Genomic DNA, 21,585 nt, shown 5'->3' on the forward strand with positions numbered 1-21,585 from the left:
CATTTTTATCCTTCAGCAATCTGGACTGTCATATCCATAAACCATTCCAGACTGTGCTTGTTAGGAAACAAAACCATCTAGAGTTTTGCTAATGCTTTCCATATTGTGCATATTTCCTTTCAAATAAAGTTTCCTCCAGAACAAATTTCTCCTAACATTTTTTGAGGCAATATTTCCAGAGCTCATAATTCAGCCTAATATCCTACAAATTTAGAGATATAAAAATTAGCTGTTTAACTATCAGCAAAAGTTCCACTTAGGGAGATTGCAAACAGTAGCTACTGTCAAAGTTATATAGGGTCACGTGCTTTCCTCCAGTGTAAAGATACATTGGGGGGAAGGTGGGGAGAATCACGTGTGGGTTTTGATGTGAAACCACTGAATTAGATTCTGCTAACCTACCAACTGCCCTTCATCCTGTACTCACCCTCTACAGAACTAATGAGGTCATGGTAAAGAGTGAGACCATAAAAAGCTGCGAAGACCAATGATCCATTTTTAGATGATCTCAAGTCTGCAGCTGCTAAGCAGGTAAACAGAGGGACTGAACCATTTCACCAGGCACCTTCCAGGACCACCCCTGTGATAATGGCAGCATAACTGTTCATAACCATGCTGCCCCTGGCTGCCAGGCTGCGCTTGGTGGTCCTTCTCCTGTTGGCTGTAGACTCATTGACTTGAGTTAGATTACTTACATATGTAATTCATTTCATGCACTGTAAGACTTTGCAGGACTGGGCCACAGAGTACACAGGAGAGTCTAGGTATTTTCCACACATCAGCTACTTTTCATAACAGAGCGTGGGTAGGGATGGAGTGCCATGAGATGAATACCCAGCCCCCATGAAGACAGTGGGAGTTTTGCCATAGACTTCAATTTCACCCTTAGTGATTAAGAATACCACACAAGAAATGACATGGTGTTAGGTTCAGTAAAGGTTCAGGTTAGAGGATTGCAACCAACCCAAAATCTCTCACTATTATTATGAGAGAAGATCGACAAGTGCCACAGTTCCCTCTTCCCCCACTCTGTTCTCTTTCTACTCTATTCCCTCTTCCTCCCACTGTCTGCTTCTGCCGTCCACCAATTCCTTCTTGTTGGCCAAAGGTGGCTCAACACCTCCCTTGAAGTCCAGAGAAATACCTGTCCATACCCCAGAGGGCACTAATGTTCTCTGTGAAGAGAAGACTGCATCCCACACATCAGGAATCCCAAAACTCCTATCAGAAAACCAGGCTTTTTTCAGGGGCTGATGAAATTATACTCAAACCATGAATGTGATAAATTTCACAATATTTTATAAATAAATGATTCAACATTTTTTTTTCATTCTTTCCCCAGTTGATAGATCTGAGCATATAATTCAGGAACAGACACCAAGGGTGAAATTAGGCTGGTATGGCATACCAGTAAGAAGTCTCCACCAGTACCGGCCCGTACACAGCTGACGTTTAACATCGCAACCCCTTTTAACCCCAAATGGGAGTGGGGGGGGGAGGGGTAAAAAGGGGCAACTGCCCCAGGGCCCAGCAATTTAAAAGGGCTCAGGGCTCTCAGCCACCACCACCACGGCAGCAGCTGGAGCCCTGGGCCCTTTTAAATCACCGCCAGAGCCCCAGGCAGTGCAGGCCAGGCAGCGTGGATGGGCTGGCTGAGGTAGGCTGACCCCAGCCCTGCCCCTTCCACCTGAGACCCCATCCCTTTTGGGGGCCCAGAGCTGGCACCCGTACCAGTAAGTCATCTGTGCTACTTTCACCCCGATAGACACCTATTGTGGGTGATGTCTAAAATACAAGTCAACGTTTTATGATTTGTCCAGCCAACTCACTTTTTGCAAAAGGACCCAAATACCATCCTGCATTCAGAAATTGCTATTGCACCACCTATTGGAAATATAGGTAGAACTGAAAGAGAATCTTGGTCACTTACATAAGAGTTAACATTATTATTTCCTAGTGTTTGTTTTAATTATAATCAAGTCAAAAATGTTTTAAATATATAATTTTAATGCTTGAATGTTGTTTGTGTAGAATTTTAGAGAATACATAACTTACAAATGAGTCACCCTAATGTGCAAAGTACTGGAAATTGATGGTGATTTGAATAGAATGCTGTAGAACTATGCTGATTTATGCCACTGTTGGATCTGAACAAAAATGTTAAGCAGTACAAAGCAGATCCATATTGATACGAAGGATTTTGAGCTGCTCTATTTTGTTTCCAAGCACAGCACAGAAAAATGCTGCTCTGCCATCATTAACTGATAATAGGGGAAAAACCAAAATAAAATTAAATTGATAAGAAATAAGGTGGCAGCAGTAGACCATAACATTAAGATGCATAAGTTAACAAATATGTATATATTAAGGTGATGGTTTATAGTTCAAAAGTCTGGTAATTTAAGTGTGCAATCAATGTTGACATACAGCCAAGAGCAGTGAGATGGCAGTTCTAAGCAGTTTAACCTATGGCTAGCGTGTTGCTGGGCAAATATGGACTGAGGTTAGTTAAAGGTCACTCCAAAACTGTGAGGAGGGGTCAACTAGGCCTACTCAGTCCAAAAACATGTGCAGGTCACCATAGATTTAGCAGTTATGATTGGTCTACAAATATTGACCAATCAGCAAGGGTCTGAAGGTGATTTGAGGATAGGTATGCTAAATGATAGGATTGAAAAATAAGCCAAATCAGTCAGGCAAAAGTTGGTTGGCTAGGAGCAGGAGAAGATCAGAGAAACCTACAAGAGTAAAGAAGAGCAAAGAAGATGACCCGAAGGAAGAAGCAACTCAATATAACTATCTCCAACCTCCTTTGAGTCAAATTCTGCCCTGATTGACACTTTGATTTTAAATGGGTGGCACATTTTAAATCAGGGTATAATCTGGTGATCTGTAGCCTTGACATCCTCTCTCTATCTCCTCTCATCTTCTCACCACCTTTAGAACACCTTATGAACATCACTGCCTCTGCTGGAGTCCTCAGGCATATCTTCATCTCTTCTAGTCTTGACAATTGCAGCTTCCTCCGCTGTGGCCTTCCCAAGACCCAGCTCCTACAACTGCAGCATGAATGAGTGAATGAATAAATAAAAGAATAATAATAATGTGCAACAGTATTTCCTGATTTCTTCTCACACCAAAACATTCAACTGTTGTTCCCATGTTCAAATAATTCCATTGGCTACTCATTCATTTCAGGAGACCCCTCAAAACTGCCCAATTCTGAAATTCTCAGAAGCGCGCTCTCTCTCTCTCTCTCTATTTCCCTTCCAAGTCTCTCTGCTTAACAAACACTGGCCTCCTCTCCACAACTTCACCAGGGCAGCTGTAAGAGCCTTCTCTTTACTATAGTAACGGAGACCATTAATTTTGCCATATAGTTCACATAAGACATGCTGAAGAACATACAGTTGCATTTGCTGGTATTCCCTAGTGTGCTATAGAAAATAAGTGCCTTACCAAGAAAAATAGCTTATTGCAGAAACATCTGCATTAGCTTAACTTGAAATATTTTGCACCTGGGATAAAAATAAAAGTAGGATGCTTGTCAAGTATTTTTAAAATTTTAATCCTCAGATTTACTCTTGTCGTCAGCCTGTAGGATAACTTGAGTTATAGCTTCTGGATTCTAAAATTCCTGTCTTGAATTAATTGGCTTTTCTAGTATTCCACAGTATTACTTTTCCACAAAGAATAGATCCATTGAAATGTGACTAAGGTTTACTAAAATATACTGTCCTTTCTCCCAAGCATGAACTGAAATCCCTTTTCATTCATATTGCTCATAAAGTGATTAAGAAAGTGATCCTGATAATAGTAGTGTCTTGTTCTGTCCCCAGTTTCCAATGTCCTTCCCTTCAAGCAGGTAGCCATGTCATTTCATTCTTCTCATGTGCCGCCACCATCACCACCTCCTTCTGCTAACTCATATCACTGAATATTTTTTGTTCTCTACTTTTTTTCCCCCTTCTTCCCCCAGATAGCATGCTTCAGGCTTCTCTGGTTGTAAGAGACTTTTCCCCGTTATGCTTTTCTTTGGAAACCATCATCGTTCCCTGTCTTCTCTTGTGGCATACACTCAGAAGTAAAGGCGGGGAAAATACAAGTCTATTTCCTTCTACCTGGGATAAATTTACAAACGGATGATCTGGAGAACCAAGAGTAACACTGCTTTGGAGCAACAGTGTGTAGTATCATGTTCTGGGTTTTGAGAGTGCAGATATGATTTACCATGCCCTTTGGCAATATCTAAACCTCCTCCATAGGTTACTAAATAGAAGTTAAACTGAACAGAAACCCAATAAAGTCAACAGGTTCCCCCTCCCTACCCCAGTTCAAATGCCACACTTCCCATTTAATAGACATGCTTACTAAGCATTTTGGATGGGTAATTGGTAACTGAAGGTCCAAAGTATTTATTTTCATTGGTATTCATTTACTTCTCGCTTGATGGAGAAGACTCTCTATTAATAGGCATTTGATATGGGGATTAGTCTGAACCCTACATGTGAGAGTCAATCTGAAGATATTCTTTTTTCCTTCAGACTGCAGGTCATTTAGATGGCAGATGTTTGCTCAGATGGAAAAAGTAGAATCTGAACTATTTTATTTTAATTTTTATCCATATTGCGGTCTGGGGGAATACAAGTATCAAAGTGATCTTCAGAAATAAGTAGCTTATTTATATCCCTTTGAGGAAGTTCACTCAAGAACCCTCAGAAGCATTACATTTTAAAACGTTGACAATAGAAGATATACAGATTGTCAGACAACTAGAAATTAAAAGCAGCATTGGCAGTTCTAGATTACTTATTCTTACTAGCCAGCCTAGATAAGTGCCTTGGGGAAGAGATATAAAAAGGACCAAAGTAATGTTGGAGGGGCATTGAACAAGCTAAGTTTGTTTTTTTGTTTGTTTTTTGGGGGTGGAAGAAAAGTGGATGGATGGATTAAAAAAAAAAAAAAAATCTAAGACCTGAAACCTTTTTAAATCATGTAGAATCAGACATAACCTATAACCTGACTGGAATATGTGGACCAAATTAAAGCACAGATTTCAAGTTTCAACATTCTGAATTTTTCTACAAATATTTATGTCAATTGGGAAAGCTCTCACTAACTATGACACAAGCTATCTTTAATCTTTAGATTTGAAATTCTTTATCCATCAGCTTAGCATCATATTATTAAGAATGAAACCATATGTCACCTAATGACTCAGAGGAGATATTGGCATATGGAGTCTTTCACATCTTAGCTGCCGGTTTGAATCCAGCCCATGTCAGTAATGGCCAAAAATTGCTACCATCTGAAGGCTATTTGGTAGCCTATGTGAGATGAGTTGACCATCTCAAGCCAATTTGTAGAATTAGGATGTCTATCACAAAACCATTACCACAGATGCCTCTAATTGGCACACTTGTTCGTGCTCTCAGTGACAGGCCAAGGACTAAACAACCTTGGAGAGTGAGCTATCTTCTCCTTTGTAGAAACTGCAAACAAGGGATGAGATATTGACAGGTCAAAGCCAGAAGTTTGCACTAGTACTGTCCATCCTGTAGGGTGACATCTAGAGCTGGGTAAAAATTTTCAGCCAAGATTTTTTAGTTATTTTATTTAATTAGGCAAAAAATGCACATTTGGCAACACCAAAGTGTTTTGCAAATTTGTAGCAGTTTTGAAAATTTGTTTATTTTGGGAGGAAAAAAGCCAAAATTCTGAAAAAAAACCTTGAAATGTTTTGTTTTGATATTCAGAACCACACCGTTTCATTGTTTGGTTCAAGGTGACTATTTTTTTTTAAACCTCAAATGTTTAAAAAAATTCTCAAAATCTAAATACAACATTTCATTTCAGGTCAGGTCAAATAAAATTGTTTGACGAAAAATGAATTTAAAAAACTTTTTGATCAATCAAAAAATGGGAAAAAAATAATTGCCAGTGCCAACTGGAAAAAAATCCATAATTTGCTGAGTTCTAGTGACAGTGCTAGACACTGAAGTGGTGAAGTCTTGAACTTTTCACAAGCACAAATATTCATTTCATTCCCCTTTCTTTACAAATAGAAAAAGGGACAATATTACCAGTAGAAAAGATTAAAATGCTAGAACAGCAAGCATAACAGGATCCAAAGTTATCTTATTGTATAATGGGTAAAACGGTAAGTGGGTAAGAAGCAGTTAACATCTTTTGAAATAGCATCCCTGAAGTAGGAAAGAACTGAGGGAGTAATGTTAATATGTCGATTGCTTTGGTAGAACACCAAAGAAATTCTATAGCCTCTTTGGGGAAAAATTACTGGAAGACCTATCCCAGATGATCAACAGGGAAAATTCTAGAATATGACCGCTCAGTTCTCTTTGCAGAAAAAACATTATCTATATATATGGTATTTTTGATAGTTAGATTTAAAACTCTTAAAACTGTCTAATGCTGGAAAAATCTGAAGACAGAGGGATGTGCATATGCACTGGCTACTGTAGAACTAGAAAACATGGAGACCAGGAAGATGAACAAGTTAATTTACACTGGGCCTAATCTGGTTTCTAATTAAGTCAATAGGAGCATTGCCATAGAGATGGTCAAGAATGGGTGTATACTGCAGAAGAAACTAGAAGACTACTTTGAGAACAGGGCTATTCTTCCTGAACAGACTTCTTGTGTCTCATAAGGTTTGTTTTGTGCTGGCAGCTTTTTTCTGATCACAGCCTGTGGCTCAAACATACATACCAGAAAGCAACACTGTTTAATTAGTCCATTTTGTAGCTATTATAAATCAATAGTTATAGAAAAAATACGTACTATACAAAACAAGTATTAGCCTGACAGTGTCCTTTTAAAAAAAAAAGGAAAAAAAAAAAAAAAGACTATAGATAGTCTAGTTATTACCATAATGCAGGCCATCCGAATCCTTCTTGTGCTGTCAAGTGTCGCTTGTGGCACAAACAAGGCTCTGCCATCTGTCTATTCTGGACCACTCTTTGCATGTTCTCTATGTGGTTATGTCCCATAAGTTTTCTTTCTCCGAGTAGTGTTTGATGGCGAGATTCTTTCAGTTGGCCCTTTTTGTGGTTTCCTCCAGCTGCCCAATGGCACACCTGCCAGGACAAACACTATGGGGCTTCATTCTTAACACGTCCCAGATACTTCCACCTTTTTAAAACTGGATAGCTTTAGAGATGAAGTTGAACTGTGATGAATCTCAGCATGTGTCATATTCATTCCATTTAATACCTGTCACGTTTAAGGCATTTGCTTTTGAATAATTTAAATAACTAAATGAGATTATATTCATTAATTCAATACATTGCTATATGCTTATTTCCTCTTTGCTATTTACGCTATTTACTATTTGCCTTTCACTTGTCTTAACCACTGAAGTGAGACTCGCCAGTTATATTTAGAACTTTTCTAGTCAGTTGGCATCCCTCTCCCTCTTCCATGCACTGACAGACACAGAGGTTTGTGTCTGGGTTGCAAACACTACAAGGGACAGTTTAAAGTTTATATATCTTCATTTAAAACATTTTTAAAGAAAATAAAAAAATGTATATTAGGTTTGGATTAAAAACACACACACAAACTAAAGTTTGAGCCTAAACTGGCAATAATCTTTAAGAACTACAGTACAGGTAGTAAACACACTAGTCAATAAACAGAGCAATCGTACTGAATAATGATAAACAGACATCTATATTTAAATGTAATAGTGTCCATCTATCTGAACATTTGGCCCTGTACACAATTAAAAACACCGCAAGAGTAACTATCCTTAGTGCAGTTCGAATACCAAACAGGTTTTAAAAGTCAGGGGAAATGGCATCGTTCTAGGATAGGTAATTGAGCAGCCTGATGGGTCTGGCTCAGCAAGAGAGTTTTCAAGTAATTGATTTTGGTGTCAAGGGCAGGGATTTTTGAATTTGAAGTGGTTATGGCAAAAGGAAGACCATATTGCAGCTGGTACTTGGACGGGAGGACTAGCAATAGAGAGCATGCTGTGTGCCTGGAAGAAGGCTTGTCTCCCCTCTGCTGTACTTGAAAAAAAGTAAAATATTTCACGGTAATTAGGTAAATGGTTGATAAAATGCACGTATCCATCACTGAACAGAAAGAACAGCCTGCCATCCCTCCTTCACAGATGGGTTTGGTTAAATAGTCAGACAGGCTAGGTGTTAATGTCCAATCAGATGTGAACACAAGCGTTCCATCCTGTAAGGTGGATTCCTACATCAAGGCGTGGAAGTGTATCTTACCTGTTTTGAACCTCTGATCAGCAGTGACATTTTTTCCCCATTGATACAGATATAAGTTAACTGGTTAATCTTTTTCCAGACTTCTTCATATCAATGACATCCAGTCACTATGTAGACATTAAAGCAGTGGTTCCCAAACTTGTTCTGCCACTTGTGCAGGGAAAGCCCTTGGCAGGCCAGGCCAGTTTGCGTACCTGCTGCTTCCGCAGGTTGGGCCGATCGCGGCTCCCAGTGGCCGTGGTTCACTGCTCCAGGCCAAAGGGAGCTGCTGGAAGCAGCGGCCAGTACGTCCGTCAGCCCGTGCCGCTTCTAGCAGCTCCCATTGGCCTGGAGCAGCAAACTGCAGCCACTGGGAGCCGCAAATCGGCCCAACCTGCGGACGCAGCAGGTACACAAACCGGCCCGGCCCACCAGGGTCTTTCCCTGCACAAGCGGCGGAACAAGTTTGGGAACCCCTGCATTAAAGACATGTATTTTAGCCTGAAATTAGACATGTCCTGTTTATACATAGTCAGGAGAAAGGAAAAGTCATTCAGATTCCAGGGTAACACGAGTTAGTGTCAGAAATTCTAGTATCTTGAACTTTTGTCTGGACAAAATGTCAAAATATCAATTCTCTCCCTCCATGGAACAGAAAGTTCAGAAAAATTCTATTTGGAAATGTCAAAGCACTTTATTTTGGCTAGGTTTGACACTAAACAGAGTCCACCAGAGCTGCCACAGTAGGGAGTTGCAGTTCAGGTGCCTCATGCCCCTGTAGTCTTCTATAAGCTAGCCTCCCTGACTGGACTACATTTCCTATATGGAGTCTGGTGGCACCTTAAAGACTAAACAGATTTATTTGGGCATAAGCTTTCATGAGTTAAAAACAAAAACAAAAAAACCACACACACACACACACACACACACACCTCACTTCTTCAGATGCATGGAGTAACTTTCACTCCATGCATCTGAAGAAGTGAGGGGGTTTTTTTACCCACGAAAGCTTATGCCCAAATAAATCTGTTAGTCTTTAAGGTGCCACCGGACTCCTTGTTGTTTTTGTGGATACAGACTAACACGGCTACCCCCTGATACATTTCCTATGATGCACCACAATGGATCAACCATGCAGTGCCTTGTGGGAGAGCCTGGCCCATAGAGAAGAATGGCGACCCAAGTAGACTGGAAATATATTTATGCATACAAACAGTAAGCTTTCATAATGTACCTAAGTTAAGTACTGTCAAACAAACACTTACTTTTATCCCCAGATTCCCTGTCTGGGCTTCACAAATGACCACACACTCTTCCAAGAAAGTATATATCCTAAGTCAAAAATTCTGTCCATTCTGATTGCCACATAGGTCAATAAGCTTGATAGGAATGGTGTTGGGGAAACAAAGTACAGTACACTCAGTATTTACCCCCATGTTGAAAGGAGAAGAGACCAGGGAAGAAAATTTAAGAGGTAAGAAGACCTGCCCATCACTATGTTTCTAAAGCCATACATTTCTTCATGTGAAGTTGTTCTGCTCAAATTCTGCATTTACCCAGTTTCCTAGTTATTTGTTAGAGCCTCTAACTTGTGAAATTTTTACCAATTCATATGATGCATCTCTACCAACTTGATCAAGACTTTTTATGCTTTGGAAATGTCCTTTTATATCCTTCTCAGAGTTTCCTCAATTCTAATGAGCCCCAACTCTTATGTTTTTATCATAGACTCTTGAGACATATGCCCTAATATTATTACATTCTGGATACTGGGTATCATCTTTATTGCCCTATGCTGCACCCTTTTCAAGGTAATAAATAGCTTTTTTGTGGCATGGTGATTGGTACAGCACACAATATTCCAGTTGGGAGACAAAATTCTGATCTCCTTACACCCTCAAGGCACTTTACACAGGTTGAATATGAGCATAATTTGGCCTAGGGAGTCTTATAAAGATCTAGAATAATAGTATGACCTAAACAGTTGGTTCTCTACTCTGTACTAATGTAACCAGGTAAACAACTACAATGACTCTAGTAATGTTTTTGTTGCTTTTATAATTTTACTGTTTAATCACATTTCCAGGGGAAGTTTTCCTTGGTAAAAATAAGTCTGCCTTAAATATTATTTGCTATTAATACTAACTGCTTGAAATACTCCACTGATATATTGATGGAAGAAGTCGAGTATAAGTACACTATAGATCAAATTATCTACCCGAGATGGTGGGCATATTAAGATCACTTGAACTTCATGTGCATGATCATTCTGCTAAACATACTAGCTGTGCTGCTGACTGCAGCATTTTGAAAGACACTTGAAATTGCTGCTTAAAAATAAAACACACACATTGCATCATTGAGTATGCAGGAAATGAAATGTGTTACCTCTTATCAATTTCAAATTAGGTTCAGCACATAACTGTATGAAGTGAGCACACCTAGCAATAGTTTAAAAAGCGTACTGGGGAGACAAATATAATCAAAAGTAATCTGGTGTTAAGCATATTGAAAAGCCTTTCATTAGCCAGGGATGGGCTTGATTTATTCATATGCTGTGCAACATATGTTGCTTATACTGTGGTCTACAGCAAATAAGTGTTTCAGTTTCTGATTGATGTTTTGGCATGCTGCCTGTTTTCAATTTTTCATTGTGCAAGGCAGGTATTACAGTCTCTGTGGTTGCTGGCTGTCAGTGTTGCATGGGCCTCTTAACATTATAGAGGACACACCCTTTGAGGGGAAAAAAGACTTTAGGTGGCAATCCCACACTTCTAAACAGAAGGAGAATGGTCAGGAAAGGCAGTACAGCAGGACTGGGCTCTGTTACGCACTTCCGTGGGCATCTCATTTGGGGCCAGATTTCTAAAAGTATTTTGGAAATTCCAGTAGATGCCTATCAGCATCTTTAAGTGCTGAAATCCCCTTCAGTGGGAGTTAGGCACTTAGTGAGATTTTCAAAAGTACCTAGGTACCTAAAATGCCTTTACAAATCTGGTCCTCAAGTTCTGTGCCTCAGTTTCCCCATCTGTAAAATGGAGAAAATAATGGTTTCTTTCTCCCATCTGTCTTACCTGGTTTGTAAGCTCTTTGGGGAGATTATATATATAGGTAAAAGCCAGGCTCCATTTAAATCAATGGCAGTTTTGTCAGGGCTCTGGTGTTGGTGCGGTTCTCTAGGTCAGTGGTTTTCAAACTTTTTTTCTGGAGACCCAGTTGAAGAAACTTGTTGATGCCCACGATCCAATGGAGCTGGGGACAAGGGGATTTGGAGGGGCTCAGGGCTGTGGTACAGGGGTGAAGGCTGTAGGGTGGGGCCAGGAATGAGGGGTTCGGGGGGGGTGCTGGGCTGGGGCAATGGGTTGGGATGCAGGAGGGGGGCAGGGCTGTGGGCTGGCAGTGCAGATTCTGGGGTGGGGCCAGGGATGAGGGGCTTGGGGTGCAGGAAGGGGTTCCAGGTTCGGGGGGGGGGCTCAGGGCTTGGGATTAGGGTACAGATTTACCTCCGGCAGCTCCCAATCAGTGGTGCAGAGGCAGACTTCCTGCCTGTCCTGGCGCCGCAGACTGCACTGCTCCCTGGAAGTGGCCAGCAGCAGGTTTGGCTCCTAGGCAGAGGCGTGCAAGCAGCTCTGCATGACTCTCGCCTGCAGGCACCACCCCCTCCAGTTCCCATTGGCCGGAGCCAGTGCTCAGGGTGGGGGCAGTGCACCAAGCCCAGTGGGCCCCCCCCCCAGGAGCTCAGGGTGGGGGCAGTGCATGGAACCCCATGTGCCCCCCCCCCCCCCCCAACACACACACCTAGGAGCCGGACCCACTACTGTCTGCTTCTGGGGCACAGCGTGGTGTCAGAAAAGATAGACACTAGCTTGCCTTAGTTGGGCCGCACTGCCGACAGGACTTTTAATGTCCCAGTCGGCGGTGCTGACCATAGCCAGGCGACCCAGCGCCTTACATGCCGCAACCTAGTAGTGGATCACGACCCACAGTTTGAAAAACACTGCTCTAGGTTGTACCATAATAATACTAATTATAATAGCTTCATATTTTTATGCTTATCAAGTCACCAGTCAAACAAATATAAACATGCATTCTTGATTAGAAAACTCACCAAGACACAGTTTAACTTACAATGAAAGGTGGATATTTGAAATACCTTCTGTGGGTATGTTGAGTGCCTTTCACAAGTCAGAAACTGAAAGGTAGATGCTTTGATGCATTGTAAAACTCCCATGCATTGTATAAACTCATTATGTGCAGAGTACAATCAAGCAGAGCAAGAGCATAATGTGACTTGTTCCTTACCTTGCCAAAATGGGTAGAGTGAGCTCAACTACATGCCAGATGCACAAATGAAGTCTTTACAGATGTGTACAGTTCTTGAGCAGCTTTAGGCATCTGGAAGCTAGAGTCATCATTGATGAAACAATGATACTACTTGGTATCTAGAAAGCACCCTAAAGCATTAGCTAAATACTCCTAATATCTAAGTGAGGTTGGGAAGTAAACTTAGATGTCCCAATTTTACAGAGGGGGAAGTGGGCAGAGAAAGGCTGTGTAGCCTTGGCAAATCACATCACATCAGTTGCAGAGTCAGTATTAGAGTTTAAGAACATCTAACTCTGTACCTACTACAAAAAGAAGAACAGGAGTACTTGTGGCACCTTAGAGACTAACAAATTTGTTAGTCTCTAAGGTGCCACAAGTACTCCTGTTCTTCTTTTTGCGGATACAGACTAACACGGCTGTTACTCTGTACCTACTACCTATTTCTACAGGCCAAGCTATCTATATAATAGTCAAAGTACTAGTAATAATTCACATCAGCTGCTAAAATGCCTCTAGAGGTATAAATTGAAATCTAGGATGTGGACTTGGGAGGAAGAAGGGGAGGCAGTTGACCCACAGAAATACAGGAGCAAGGCCATTTTTTAACAATGCTGAAGAATGCACTTGAGAGGAGTATACAGCATCCACAACATTTTGCATCTATGTTAAAATATTAGACATGAAAAATGCATAGGAGACACGGTAACCCTGGCATCCTTAACAAGTGTTCTTGTGATTTCAAGGGAAGGAATAGAAGCTGAGTTTCTTCTCTGCTTCCTCCATCTCCCAGCCCACACTCCCTTCCTATATTACCTTTTCTTTCTCCTTCCCACCTGCTGATCTTCCTTGCTTCTTTGACTCCACACTCAAGAGGGTGCTTGCCATTCTGGGTTATAGAAAATAGAGTTCCTACCTGTGAAAAAGTGGGTCAGATTACTGTGCTGGGGAAAGCCTTCCTGATAACAGAGCTTCCCTTCTGCCCAGCCCAGGACCCCAGAGACCTCCCCAAGTCCTAGGGGACTGGCCAGATGTGCAGCTGTTTACAATTTGCATGTGCGGGCATGCTCAAGTTCTGCTTTGAACTGAGGTGGAATTGAACTGGAGAAGAGTATGATCTAACAGACAAGATTCACTTGGAACCTTTATTCCTTCCCTTCACTGAAAGTAATCATCAACTGAATTACAAATAACGACAGTCACTTGTATTTGAGATGCAGGCTCATCTGTGTCAATGACATGATACCTTTTGTTTATACAAGTATAATAGTGATAAAGAAAAGAGATTACATTTAATTAATTTTACACATAAATTTGGCAATATTAAAACATTGTAGCGTTAAACTAAATATCAAGATTTAGGGAATTCACAGCTTTGGCACAGGGAACATTTTTATATTCTATTTTGCCTACAAACTTTAAAGTGCATCTATACATTTAGCCAATTAAATGAGATGGAAACCTAATTTTAACAAACAGCACCATCTAGTGGAGTCCTTTTCTAGCTAGTAAACTGCAAAGACCTCAAGGAGTGTTTATTTAGGAACAAACCTGTTCTAGCCGATAGTTCAATGATATTTTATTTTCCTGTTAATAATTAGTAGCCTTAACAAAATTAAGTACAAATGATCTTCTGGGGCACATATGCAACATAATGTCTTGAATATGGATTGCATAAATAGTTGAGAATTTTAGTACTTAGCTCAGTTGGGTCTAGGCCTGGATAGCTCAGGGGATTAAGATACAAAACCTATACACCATAGTTTTGAATCACAAGTAACAATAATCCGGGTTATTCAGTGGCATATGTGAAATGGGTCCAGTTCCTAGTTGACTGAGTTTCACATCATAAATCCACAACAAGTGGCACTAACTGTCAAACACTGACTGGAGACTGAACTACTGTTAAGCATACAGAGGTGGCCCCTTCAGATTATGGTTGAAGGGAATTGGTGGGTCAGTGAGGGGAAAGCTTGAGGTGCTGCTGCTTATGCTAGATTAGCTACCCGGATACAGACTGGGGCTTCGTTTTTCAGCCCTGTCAATCCAACAGCTTTCCCCAGTGCCAAAATTACTTTAAAAATTAAGAATTTTAATACTAAGAACTATGGAGCTATTTTTCTTGAGATCAATGAGTGCCTGAAGGAAGAGTCATATAATCACAGAGTTTAAGGCCAGCAGATCATCTAGCCTGACCTCCTCTATACCAAAGACCACCAGAATCACCCAGCACCCACACACTAAACCCAACAACCAAAGTTAGGCCGAAGTATTACAGCCCTCAGGAGACTATACTACAATGTGCCACAGGCAGAGAATAGGAGGGACCAAAGTGCACCAATACCTGAGGTCTCTGCAGTGGTAGGGAAATGATTAAGTGAGATATACCCAGATAATCCGGGCAAGTGACCCGCACCCACATACTGTAAAGGCCAATTCCTTACCGACCCCACATAATGGCAATCAGCTAGACCCTGAGCAAATGAACAAGAACCAGCCAGCCAAGTACCTTATATAAAGAATGCTCAGTGCCACCTCAACGCCCTGGCCCTCCCCATCCAATGTCCTATCTCTGGCCATGGCCATCCCTGATGCTTCAGAAGGCAAATGATAAAAAAAAACCTAAACAGAATATGTTACCCTTCCTGATCCCTGTAAGTGGTCAGCTGAAATCCTGAAACATGAGCTTTTAGGAACATAAAATATAAACTTGAAGTGAGCCCCAGGGCTATTGAGCCTGCCCCCCACCTTTACAAGCAACCCCGCCAGACAATCCCACTCATAAATGCATCCAGCTCTCTCAAAACTAATTAAGTTGCCCTCACAAATCCTATTGGGAGGGGCTGATTCCAGAACTTCCCTCCCTTCCCTGATGGTTGGAAACCTTCTTCTAATTTCCAGCATTAATTTATTCATGGCTAGTTTATACCCATTTGTTCTTGTGCCAACTTTGTGCTTTATCTTAAATAGCTCTTCACCTTCCCTCGTATTTATAAACGGCAATATCACATCTCAGCCTTCATTTTGTTAGGCTGAACAAAGCAAGCTCTTCCAGTCTGCTCTCATAAGATAGGCCCACCATTCCTCTGATCAGCTTAGCAGCTCTTCTCGACACCTGTTCTAGTTTGAATTCACCTTTCTTGACCAGAATTGTACACAGTATTCCAAATGAGATCTTACCAATGCCTTGTAAAATAGCATTAATACCAGCAGCAATCATAACATCAGAGAAATAAGTGGATCTGTAATGTTTCTTATTCTTTGCATTGTTCTTCTTCAAAGTAATTTCAGTCTATTGCCATTTAATTTAAGATACCCAATCTTCTTCTATAGAGCTGATCAATAGACAAGGCAGGTATTCATCCTACTCCAAGAATCTGTAGGGATAAATGGAAATGCCATGAAATGGCTCACAGCCCTCCCCCTCCCCTTCTATCTAACCCAGAGGGTGTTTGGACAACTGTTCCTCTACTTCCAAGAGTCAGTCCTCTCCTCAACATGATTTAGCATCTTTCTGTGCAATTCAGAGAGCTAGGAAGTCAACAGGAGCTGAAATGGCAGCAAAACAGTGATGACATCCGGCTCTACAGATCTTTAATGTCAGAGTTAAAAGGCATAATCTCCCAGCTTTCATAGTGCTTAGCCAAAAATCAATATCTGGATTAAGAACTGGCTAAAGCTGAACTCGGAGAAGATTAAGTTGACAGGCAGTAGTAGTGAGAAGCTAAATTGGTAGGAATGATGATCAACCACCACCTCCAGGGTCTCTAAACTGGTGACATTTCAGGACCAGGGATACATGTGCTCCTCTGGCTGAGTGCTGGACATATGACCACACCAGGAGGAAAAGAGAAGGCTGATGCCTCAGACCTGCTATGTGGGAAAATGGCATTCAGAAATGTCTGATGTGATGTTCCTTTACAAGCCACAACCAGCCATGCACTGAGCACAGACAGCCATTTGATCTGCAAGGTGATGGTATCAGAGGTGGCAAGAAGCAACATCTGTACCAAGAAGCAGTAGCAGGATGGGGATGATGAACAGTAGCAGCATCAAGGGTGGTTGAGCAGCAGCAGTGCCACAGAAGATGACAAGAGGCAACACCAGAGCAGGGGGAAGGGGACACAGCAACAGGAAATAGTGGTGAAGGAGAACTTGCATGTTACCAATTGCACCAGAGTGAGCATTTACTCAGTGCTGGGTTGATGATCTCATGAAAGGGAGTAGGACTGTTGAGCACCATGACATGGACTTCTGAGAGAACATGCAACTGCTGACCAGTCACAGATGGAAAGCATGTCCAATCCTTTTATTGAATTCAACCAAGCTCCTATCCTAAACAGACATCTAGTGGCTATTATATTGCCTTTGAAACAAAAGTCTTTCCTTTTATCATTTTAAAATTTGCTGACTTTCAATTTGTTCAGATTTCTCCTTTTTCTTACTTTATGGGAAAGGGTAAATGGGAGAGTGAGTTTTCCCTCTCTAAAACAAGGTTTGACTAATGTATTTTCATTAAAGCTTGCTCTGCAAAGACAATGCCACTTTGGGGGAAGGAGCTAATTTGTTTTGTCTCCTTTTCACAGAGTTTACTCACCACTGGGGAACCACCTTGTGGCGGCATCTGGGGATTAGCTCTGCCCAGTCAGATGCCTTCCTTTGCTCAGCAGTGCCACAGCCCCTCTTGCTCTCCAGGAGTCTCAGGGGCACCTCTTCATGGCTTTACCCTCCAGCCAGGTCACTACAGGTCATAACAGAGTCTCACTGGACCAGCTGTTCAGGTACCATCCCAGGTAGTCCTCCAACTCAAGACTGTGCCACTTTCTCAGTGGCTGGTAGTAGGAAAACCCAGGCTGGCCAGCTACTCCAGGTTCCAACCCAGAGATCCTACAGTCATCAGCCAAGGTCTGCACCATCTCAACTCTTGCTGCCATTTCCCTGTTCTTCTTCCAGCTCCAACCTCTGCAGCATTCTTGCTCCCCCACCCCTCTGAGTAAGCTCCTTCCCTCAGGATCAGGCTCACAGGGCTTCTGCTTCACCAGACCCAGAAAGTGACTACACCCCTCCATACTTCTTCTCTCACTTCTTGCCATATAGAAGCCACTGCTTACTCCTGCCCAGATGGGCTACATTTTCAATTACTGCTTGTCAGTCAAGCCTAAATTTTCCCCCAGGTGCAGCCTACCAGATAAAACAACCCTTTCTGAGACACCTTAACCCCTTTAGGGATAATGTAGAATGAATACCTCATCACAGTCAGACATGATCATCAAAATCATCACCTCCGCTCTAATTTCAGAATCTTTACTGGTCATGATAAATAAGACAGAGAACACAGCTTGAGTTTCAGATCCCTGTTAGAATTTGCAGGACTGGAAGTTAAAAAAAATTACTGAAATTTAGCACACAGGGATGTCACTAAAAGAACAAATATGGTGCCCTATAATGTCAGTGATACAGTGTTGGACATACTGTAGTGATAGAAGCTAGAAAAATAGATTACATAAATAATTCTCTTTTCTAACTACTGTATACATGAGATAGCTTTTTGGAACCAGAGAAATATGTTATGTCTAAAAATACTAACCTCTTTGCATTGTTCACAGAGCTTTTTCTTATGACCATCGTAGGTTATGTTGATAGATTAGATTAGTCATTGACAACAATTGTATGCAGTGTTATTGTAGCTGTGTTGGTCCCAGGATATTAGAGAGACAAGGTGGGTGAGGTAATATCTTTTATTGGACCAACTTCTGTTGCTGAGAGAGAAGCTCAAAAGCTTGTCTCTCTCACCAACAGAAGTTGGTCCAATAAAAGATATTACCTCACCCACCTTGTCTCTGTAATTGACAACAACTGGCATTCAAGTTTTCTTCCTATGTACAGCCAATTCCAGAATTGTTTTGTGCCCTTGAATTGTAGAGGCCACAAAATATAAAGATTCTTGGCTCTTGCACAGCTAAATAATTATCACTTATTCTGGCAACAGATATACAAAGGGTAAAAATCACATGTCCTAATCACATTTGTACACATATTAATTTCCTCAGAATACAACTCAGCTTCAATTTAACTTTGAAACTCATACAGCTGCAAGATGCAATTATATAAGTAGGATATAAAACTGAACAAGTCAGAACACAGTAAAAACCCTGAAAAAGTTTCACATACTCAGAAAAAGTAATAAGCAAAACTGATTTATTAAGCTACCTGACATACAGGGTTGTATTTTACTGTAGCTATATTGTGTAAGCTAAAATATTACTGTACATTATTGCAATGAAAATGAGTTTAAATGTCCTGGAGCCGGTGTCCTGTGCTACCACACAAGAACTCTATGTTTGATTCCAGGTTCTGGTTATTATTATTTATAACTGTAGTGCATAGGATCCCAAACCAAGATTGGGAGCTCCATTGTGCTATGAAACATAGCAAGAGACAGTCTCTCACTTTCTGGACTAGTAGGGGTTGAGAGCACCATATGAACATAGATTATCTCAACACTGTTATCCAGGAGTCTAACAATATAACGGGTAAACCATCTGTGTGTGAGAGAGAAAAAAAAAGTGGTTGGGGGGTGGTTACATTTAGATCAGGTCTCTCGAACTCCAGAAAATATTCGAAGGATTCTGTTTGGAAATCAGAGGAGGTTGGTGCCCAGCCCCACTCCTTTTTCCATGGCTTCCTAACAAGCATCTCAGTAAAGTGTGTTTATTTAAAATCAGCAAATTGAATTGAGATTGTTGTACAAGCACCCCTATAGGCCTGTAATAACAGTAAGCACAAACCATCACCAGAGCATGGCAGCCAGAAACAGAGAGTGGACCTAATCTGCCTTCAGCTACACTGGTATAAATCCAGAGTAACCCCCTTGAAAAATAGTGGAATTCCTCCAAATTTATACCAGTGTAACTGATGGCAGATTTGGCCCAGCTTGTTCAGTGGCCGCCAGGGCCTAAAATAAACATGCAGTGATGCACAGATGTGCACTGGAGTTTGAAAAACATGCTCTGTCTTTTTTGAAAGCATGCACCATGAATATTAAACAACCCTCTGCCATTGCTGCCAACAGCACTATGTTCTCTGTTACATGCAGCATTCTTCAGAATTCTAATGACAAGTTAAATTCTAACATAGAACAGCCAGGTAAAGGTTCAGGGAGCAGTGACAAGCTATGGTGTCTAAGGGGTAAAAGACTCTTCCATCAATTTACAGATTCCTTTCTTTTTTGGGTCTGGGAAGCCAAAATAATTTTTTCCAACAGACCACATCTTATATCTAAATTGATCCATTTTTATCAGCATTAGAGGTTTTGGCAAAGGATTCTGATTGCCAAACTGTGCAGTTTCCTCAGGTCTATTTTTCCTCTTTCCTATTTCTGCTTGCTGTCCCACTACCCTTGTAAAAGAATGGGTCAACCAAATGGTCATAAAGACAATATATGCATGGTGTGTTGCATGAAAACTAGAATCTACAACTCCCCTGGTGGCCACAATTTTCTAGTGACCTTACAAATGTGTTGTGAATGTCTTTGCAATTGGATTTCAAGGCAGGAAAGTGATAAAATGATGTTTTAGAGTAAATGTTTAGACAGCAGGGTAGTGGTAAGAGAGTACTGTGGTGATGTGACAAAGGACTGTTTGAATGACTAGAAAGTGTGCACAATGCCCTACATCCCTACCACTCATCCACTAATTAATCTAATTTTTTACTTAGGTCTTCCTGAAATATATCATATCTAATACTTTATAATAAACTAAGAGATATGAGAGGACTCCAAGAAGTCACCTCAGCTTCCAATTTATCATTTTGCAACAATGATAAAATTTAACTATAGTTTGTGATTGTTTATCTGCTTGAAAGAGCTTATTTTTTAATATCAATCATCTTAGATCGGGTAGGCAAACTACGGCCCACGGGCTGCATCTGACCTGGCAGCCATTTTAATCCGGCCCTCGAGCTCCCACTGGGGAGTGGAGTCTGAGGCTTGCCATGCTCCGATGCTCTGCGCGGCTCCCGGAAGCAGTGGCATGTCCCCCTTCTGACTCCTACGTGTAGGGGCAACCAGGGGCCTCTGCTCCGCACACTGCCCCATGCACTGCCCCCGCAACGGTCTGTGGACGGGGCAGCGTACAGCAGAGCCACCTGGCCGCGCCTCTGCGTAGGAGCCGGAGGGGGGACATGCCGCTACTTCTGGGAGCCATTTGAGGTAAGCGCCACCTGGAGCCTGCACCCCTGAGCCCCCCCCCCCCCCCAGCACCTCAACCCCCTGCCCAAGCTCTGATCCCCCTTCCACCCTCCGAACCCCTCAGTCTCAGCCCAGAGCACCCTCCTGCACCCCAAACCCCTCATCCTCACCCCCACCCCAGAGCCCGCACACCCAGCCAGAGCCCTCACCACAACCCCTGTCCCAGCCCGGAGCCCCTTCCTGCACCCTGAACTCCTAATTTCTGGCCCTACCCCAGAGCCCACACCCCCAGCCAGAGCCCTCATCCCCTCCTACATCCCAACCCCAATTTCATGAGCATTCATGGCCCACCACACAATTTCCATACTCAGATGTAGTCCTCGGGCCAAAATGTTTGCCCACCCCATCTTAGATGGTAGCAAATTAAAGTTAATACTATCTAGTCTGTTCTTTGTTAGAGATGGTGCCTTCTGTTACTGTGGCCTGTGCTCCAGAAGGCATATGCCATGGACCGTCATTTTCAATGAGTTCCAATGTACATTTAAACCCTTGTTAAATATCCATTTCTAACTGTCACTTTTCAGTGAATATTTGCTTGAATAAGCAACCATAAAATGTATTTTATTTCTGTTGCACTGAAGAATAACTTAAGGATGCTTGCTTGAAAGGTAAATGCCACTACACTGAAAGATCAAAAGTAGACTCTGGAACAGCAAACATTTTAACACTCTAAGGATGCCGGGATTTAGGATCCCCCAACTGCACAAGACCATACAGGTAGACAACAATGGAGTATTCAGCACAACTTATTCCTTATCAATTCAAATTCTTCTCTATCTTGAA

General features: G+C 41.7%; 1 long non-coding RNA gene across 1 annotated transcript; it reads right to left on the reverse strand.

Annotated features, from left to right (window-relative positions):
• Window positions 1-1,682: 1,682 nt before the first annotated feature.
• LOC117879472 lies at window positions 1,683-18,257 on the reverse strand. Its single transcript, XR_004646278.1, has 3 exons — window positions 18,142-18,257; window positions 6,889-7,097; window positions 1,683-3,059 (listed from the first exon to the last, which is right to left on the reverse strand). It is a non-coding gene; the product is annotated as an uncharacterized LOC117879472 (long non-coding RNA).
• Window positions 18,258-21,585: the final 3,328 nt, after the last annotated feature.

Source organism: Trachemys scripta, chromosome 6 (assembly GCF_013100865.1).
Source record: "Trachemys scripta elegans isolate TJP31775 chromosome 6, CAS_Tse_1.0, whole genome shotgun sequence".
NCBI lineage: Eukaryota > Metazoa > Chordata > Testudines > Emydidae > Trachemys > Trachemys scripta.